The 7,553-nt window shown below is 37.3% G+C and overlaps 1 non-coding gene across 1 annotated transcript; it reads left to right on the forward strand.

Annotated features, from left to right (window-relative positions):
* The first annotated feature begins 7,134 nt into the window (after positions 1-7,134).
* LOC118535964 (U6 spliceosomal RNA) lies at positions 7,135-7,236 on the forward strand. The gene has a single exon (XR_004917441.1). It is a non-coding gene; the product is annotated as a U6 spliceosomal RNA (small nuclear RNA).
* Positions 7,237-7,553: the final 317 nt, after the last annotated feature.

Here is a 7,553-nt window from a genome sequence, read left to right on the forward strand (position 1 = left end):
CCATCCTAACTGCTCATTTAGTCATCATCTTTTTTTTTTTTTTTTTGCCAGACTGTAAGCTCTGCGAGGGCAGGTAAAAATGTTCCATGAATGAACGAGTGTTCGATGAATGAATGACTTCTCCCCGTGGCTTTCTCAGCAAGGGGGGAGGATGGTTCCCACCAGAGTTGCCCTGTTCTTCACAGGCTCCTAGAGAATCATTAGCCCCCTTCCCACCTCAAGGAACCTGGCTCAAGTTCCTGGAGGGGGTGTCGGGTGTAGGTTAGATGATGTTTGAGAAACACCAAGCAGTCACTTCTGCAAAAAATTAACCAGTAAGTCAGAGTCCAGACACTTTGGCCCTTACCTTTGGGCAGTTCGTGGCCCATCCACAGTCAGCAATATGAAGTTAGAGGTGGCTGTTGACTTCCCTCTTTATTTGATGGTTTTATTCCATCAATCTCAATATGTGGAGATGAAAAGTATAGTTCTGAAGTCAGATTGCTGAGGTTGAAAACCAGTTCCATCGCTCTGGGCAAATCACTTCCCCTTGATAAACCTCGGTTCCATCATCTGTGAAGTGGGGCCAATACCAGCCCACCTCACATAGTTACCATGAGGATTAAAGGAGATAAACCCTGAAAAGCATGTAACATGGTGCCCTGCACATAGTTTGTACTGTAAATATGAATATAAATATTGTAGTATAATATTGTAGCTGGCAGGAGACCCTCATATGCTGGGATTCCCTGAATGTGTGGCACACATAGTTTAGGCTCCTATATTGTTTGCACACACACATAGACCCACACACACACACACACACACACACACACACTCACGCCATGTGCATGTACCGGTTGATGAAATCGAACAAGGAGCTCCATGCTTATTCTGGAAATGGATTAATTGAATTAAGGAAAGCAAAGGCATGCTTGTATTATGAGTCCATGACCTAATCAGAGAGGAAAAAAAAAAAGCAGACATACAATCTATTCCAAGAAAAAACCAATCTCCTTGGAGGCTGGCCCACAGAATTGCAGCCGTCTCTGCCCCCGTGGACGTTACTCTCTGCTCCGGCATTCCTTCCGAGCTGCTGTGGGATGCTGGACCTGGCAACATATTTTTAACTGAATGAAAAACACATCAGGGTCCCCAAAAGGTGAAAGCTTAGTGTCTGCCAGGGTGACGTGGGCTTTTGGATACTTCTGTCTGGAGGCCAAAATACCTAAAACTCAAAGATGAAAGATGTGCTCCATCTGGGAGGGAACTTAAGGAAGGATCCGGGCTCCTCTCAGGCAGGACAGTGGCCTGGCCAATGCCACAGTGAGACCAGGAAAGGGCCCTTCTTCTGCTGCCCAGCCTCCCTGGTGAGATGAGCCTCCTCCTTGCAAGCTTATGAATATCAATGAGACCAAACCACGTGCAACAGAGCCAGAACATATTGCAACAGCCAAATTGCAAGTTGGCTCCTAAAGCTTGGCCAAAGGAGCATATAATTCAAACCCTGGGGCTGAGACTGGCAACGCGCCTGAGCCTAAGGAGGGATAGAAGAAACCTCCCCTCAAACCTCTGAAACCTCTGGCAGATCAAGAGGAAAGAATAAGGGAGCAGGCGTGCAGGGCTATCGTCACTGCCCTGTAAACACTCTCGACCCCAGGCGGTCATCCAGAAGTCAAAGTGAAGTGTTCTCCGCTGAAGCAAGGCATGAGCAAAGAACCCAATGCCCAGAAGGCGCACTCTGATTTGGCATAAATAAGAACTTCATGAACTTCATCAAAGCAGGGAAATTCTTTCATTCAACAAATAATTACGGGGCAGTCACTGTATGTCAGGCTCTCTGCTAGGCACTGGGATTAGGATGGAAAAGAGGAAACAGTTCCTGATCTCAACTAGTTTACAGTGGTAGGGGTGTGTGTGTGGGGGGGAGGTGGGGGGAACTAAAGGGGGTAAAGGAACGAGAACAAGCAGGAAAGAATTTCAGTGTGCCATGCTGTGCTGTTCCCATGTCTCGAAGTTCATTCCTTTATAGGAGGTAGTGTTCCATAATTTGTTTTTCTATTCTCCCGTGGATGACATTTGTTGTGTTTCCAGTTTGGGACTCTTATGAAGAAAGCGGTGATGAACGTTCATGTCTTCACAGGATGTACCTTTTCATTTCTCCTGGGTTAATATCTAGAAATGGAATTGTGGGGTTAGATGGTAAGTGTATATTTAACTTCATGAGAAACCAAATGTTTTCCGAAGTGGCTGTACCATTTTACATTTCTTTTTTTTAATTTTTAAAATTATTTATTTATTTATTTTTAAGATTTTATTTACTTATTTGACAGAGAGAGACACAGCGAGAGAGGGAACACAAGCAGGGGGAGTGGGAGAGGGAGAAGCAGGCCTCCCGTGGAGCAGGGAGCCTGATGCGGGGCTCGATCCCAGGACCCTGGGATCATGACCTGAGCCGAAGGCAGACACTTAACGACTGAGCCACCCAGGCGCCCCCATTTTGCATTTCTATCCTCCGTGTATGAGAGTCTATCCTCATCAACATTTGCTTTTACCTGTTTAAAACAATTGAGTCATCATGGAGGGTGTATGGTGGTAGCCAGCTGTGGTTTTATTCGCATTTCCCTAATGATCGATGATGAGGAGCTTTTTCTTTCCCTTCATGTTCTTATTTGTGATTAGTGCATTTTCTTTGGTGAAATGTCTGTTCAAATAATTTGACCCATTTAAAAAATCAGATTGCTTGCCCTGTTATTATTTTGTGAATTCTTTACAAATTCTGGATATGAGTCCTTATCAGATTTTGCAAATATTTTCTCTCAATATGTGGCTGGCCTTTTCACTTTCTTAACAATGTTATTTTGAGGAGCAAAAGTTTTAAATTTCGGTACCTCCAATTTATTATTTTTAGTTCATGGTTTGTGCCTTATGTCCTAAGACATTTTGTCTAGTCCCAAATCACAAAGATTTTTCTTCTGTTTTGTCCTAGAAGTTTTATGGTTTTGACTTTCCATTTAAGTTGAGAACACATTTTGAGGTAATTTTCTTATGTAATATGAGATAAAAGTTGAGGCTCTTTTTTTTTTTTTTTTTTTGTCACATGAAAGAATCACTTGCTGAAGAGACTGTCTTTTCCAAATTGATTTCAACTATTTGTTAAAAAGACCATCTTTTCACGGTTGATATTTTGTCACCTTTATTGAAAGCGAAATGATCATTTATGTGTGGGCTTATTTCTAGACTCTTGAACCAGTTTCGTAGATCTCTATGTCTATCCTTATGCTAACACCACACTGTCTTGATTATTTTAGCTTTACATTAAGATTGTTCTTCTCCAAAATTGTTTTGACTGTTCTAGGTTTTTGCATCTGTATGTAAATTTCTACAAAAAAAATCCTGCTGGACTTTTGACTGGAATTGCATTGAACTGATAGATCAATTTAGGGAGAATTGATATCTTAGCAATATTGAGCCAATTGAACGATGAACAAAGTATGTCTCATCATTTACTTAGATCTTCATTAATTTATCTCAGCAAAGTCTTGGAATTTTCCATGTACATACCATCACATATTTTGCTAAATTTATCCATAAGTATTTCATGCTTTGTGATGCCACCATAAATGATATTATTTAAAAATCTTCAATTTCCAACTGTCTGTTGCTAGCCTCTAGAGATACAATTAATTTTGTATGTTGGCCTCGTATCCTGTGACCTTATCAGATTGACTTCTTAGCTGTAGTTACTTTTTGGCAGTTTCCTTAGGATTTTCTACATGAACAACCACAGAGCCATTTCTTCCTTTCCAAACTACATGGCTTTTATTTTGGTTTCTTGCTTTATATCATTGTCTAGGAACTCCCTTTGAATAGAAATGGCAAGAGGAGTCCTATTGACTTCCTCCCAGTTGCAGGGGAAAATAATTCAGTTTAAAATTTTTAAGATTGGTGCTAACTTTACATTTTTGGTGGATTTCCTCTATCACATTGGGAATATTTCCTTCTTTTTCTAGTTTGCTGAGAGTTGGTTTGATTTTTTTTTTTTTTATCATAAATGGGTTTTGAAATCTGTCAAATGTTTTTCTATATCTGTTGAGCTGGTTGATCATATAGCTGTTCCTTTTTAGTCTGTTACTATGGTGAATTACGTTTACTGATTTTTGCATTGTTGAATCAATCTTACAATTCTGGGATAAACCCCACTTGGTCATGGTATGTTCTTTCTTAATATTTAACTGGATCTGATTTATTAAAATTTTAATGATTTTGTGTCTGCATTCACAAGGCGTATTGGTCTGCAGCTTTCTATCCTTTTAGTTTCTTTTTTTAGTGTTGGTATTAGAGTAAGACTAGTTTCATAAAATAAATAGGAAAATTTTCTCTTCTTTATTTTTTTTGTGTAGGATTGGTTTTATTCCTTCCTTAAATATTTGGTAGAATTCACTGATAAAGATGTCTGGAACTAATTTTTTTGTTTTGTTTTGTTTTGAAGGAAGGTTTATAACCACAACTTCAGTATCTTTAATATAAATTGAGATCTTAATATATATATAAATTGAGATCCTTAAAGTATTTCTTCTTGAGTGAACTTTAGTTGTTCTGATTTTCAGGGAATCTTTTCCTTTTATCTAATTTGATGAGTTTATTAGCTTGAAGTTATTCGTAAGTTCCCACATTATCTTTTTAGTATATGTAGAATTGTTCATACCTAATACTGGTGATTTTGTCCTCTATTTTCTTGTTCAGTGTAAGATAAAGATTTATCAGTTGTTTTTTTAAACGAATCAGCTTTTGGTTTTGTTTTCTCTATTGTTTGTCCATTTATTTATTGATTTCTGATTATTTCTTTCCTTCCATTTTGATTTAAGTTGCTCTTCCTTTTCTAGTTTTTTATGGTGGAAGTTTAGATATTTGATTTAAAACTGTTTTCTTTCCAGTGTGCCTGGGTGGCTCAGTTGGTTAAGCATCTGCCTTCGGCTCAGATCATGATCTCAGGTTTCTGGTATCAAACCCCTGTGTTGGACTTCCCACTCAGCGGGGAGTCTGCTTCTCCCTATGCCCCTCCCCCTGCTCGTGATCTCTCCCTCTCTCTCAAATAAATAAATAAAATCTTAAAAAAAAAAACTGTTTGCTTTCCAACATAAGCACTGAAAGTAATAAATTTCTTTTATAGCGCTGCTTTAGGTGCATCCCACTTTTATAGGTGCTGCTTTTGTTTTCATTCAGTTAAAAATATTTTCTGATTTCACTTGTGATTTCTTTTTTGACCTATGTGTTATTTAGAAGTATGTTGTTTAATTTGCGAACATCGGAGTGTTTGCACATATCTTTCTATTATTGATTTCTAGTTAATTCTTTTGTGGTCAGAGAATATACTATGAAGGGATGATTTCAATCCTTTAAAATTTATTGAGACTTGTTTTACGGCCTCAAATATGGCCTAATTTGATAAATGGTCTATGTACACTTGAAAATAGTGTTTATTCTTCTGTTGTTAGGTGGAGTGTTTTATAAATGCCAATTAATTTAATTTGGTTAATCTGTTATTCAAGTCTTCTGTATTCTTACTGATATTCTGCCCACATATTTTAACAATTATTTTAGGAGAGGACTGTTGAAATCTACACTTACAATTTTGTGTATTTTTTCTTCTACTTCTATCAGTTTTTGCCTCATGTATTTTGAAACTCTGTAACACTGTAATGTTTCTTGATGAATTGGTTCTTTATTATTATGGTCCTATGGACTGAAATCTACTTTGTCTAATATTAATGTGGCCAATTTCGTTTCTTCTGCCTACTGCTGGCATAGAATATCTATCTATCTATCTATCCTTTTACTCTTTTTTTGTAAATTTTTTTGATAATTTTTTTGTCCTTTTATTTTTAATCTGCCCATGTCTTTATAGTTAAAGTTGGCTTTTTGCAGACAGCATATATTTTCTTGTAGATAGCATATCTTGCTTTTTTCTCACCCAATCTGACGATCTTTGTTTTTTAATGGAGTGGGTTTTTAAAAATTGATTTATACTTGATATATAAATTGTATTAGTTCTAGGGGTACAATATAATGATTTGATATATATAATAATGGAGTGTTTAGATTACTTACATTCATTGCAATTATTGATACGATTGGCATTTTAGTATTTGTTTTCCATTGATCCCAATATACTCTTTGTTCTCTTTTCTCTTTGTTTCTTAATTTTTTTTGAAGACTGATTTATTTATTTTAGAGAGAGAGAGAGTGCATGAACAGGGGGAGATGCAGAGGGAGAGAGAGAGGGGAAGCAGACTCTCTGCTGAGTAGGGAGCCTGACGTGGGGCTTGATCTCAGAACCCTGAGATCATGACCTAAACCGAAACCAAGAGTCGGATGCTTAACAGACTGAGCCACCCAGGCACCCCTCTTTGTTTCTTTATTCATTTGTAGGAATCTGATCTTTTCAAGATTCCATTTTACCTCCACTATTGGCTTACTAGCTATATCTCCTTTAAAAATTGTTTTTAGTGGCTGCTCTAGGATTTACAGTATCTAACAAATCATAAGCAATCATAGTTTACCTTTATTTTTTAAACAGATTTTATTTTTAAGTAATCTCTACACTCAGCGATAGGGCTCAAACTTACAACCCTGAGATCAAGAATCACATGTTCCACTGACTGAGCCAGCCAGGCGCCCCCATGGTCTCCCTTTAAATAATCTTGTATCATTTCATGTGACATGTAAGAATAGTACACTTAAACTTAAAACAGTACACTTTCATTTTCCTCCTCTGGTCCTTGGTGAAATTGTTGTCATACATTTTGCTTGTGCATATGTTATAAACCCCACACACTTTATTACGTTTGCTTTAAATAGTCACATATCTTCTAAAGAAATTAAGTAGGAGAAAGAATGTTTTGTTTTTATACACATATTTACTCTCCCTGGTGTTCTTTATTCCTTTGTGTGGAATAAAATTTCCATCTGTTATAGTTTTTTTTTTCTCCTGCCTGAAAAGTTCCTTTAAAATTCCTGCAGTCTACTAGTCACACATTCTTTGTTTTACTAGGAAAAGCCATCTCTTTCACCTTTATCTTTTTTCTTTTTCTTCCTTTGTACGGTATGCTTACATTTATAACGTTCGGGCCTGTACATTTAAAGACACATAGAGTGCTTGGTTTGGCAGCACATAGAGTTGGAACGACACAGGGGCAGATTGGCATGGTCCCTGCCCAAGGATGATGTGCAAATTTAGAAGCATTCAAGTCTTTTGTACTGAATGCAGGGCACTTAAAAATAGTTAACATAGTAAATTTTATGTTATGTATGTTATACCACAGGTAAAAAAAAAAAATGCATAGAAATGGGTCCTGGCTCAGTTGGTAGAGCATGAAACTCTTGATATCAGGATTTTAAGTTGGAGCCCCAGGTTGAGTGTAGAGATTATTTAAAAATAAAATCTTAAAAAAAAAAGAGAGAGAAAAAGAAAAAGGAATGGGTCTAGAAATACACATACAAAACTGTTAACATTGGCCTGCTCCTGGGAAGAGGGGTTGGGATAAAGGACAACTTCCAGATTTTTCCTTCAA

This window comes from Halichoerus grypus, chromosome 6 (genome assembly GCF_964656455.1).
Source record: "Halichoerus grypus chromosome 6, mHalGry1.hap1.1, whole genome shotgun sequence".
Taxonomy (NCBI): Eukaryota; Metazoa; Chordata; class Mammalia; order Carnivora; family Phocidae; genus Halichoerus; species Halichoerus grypus.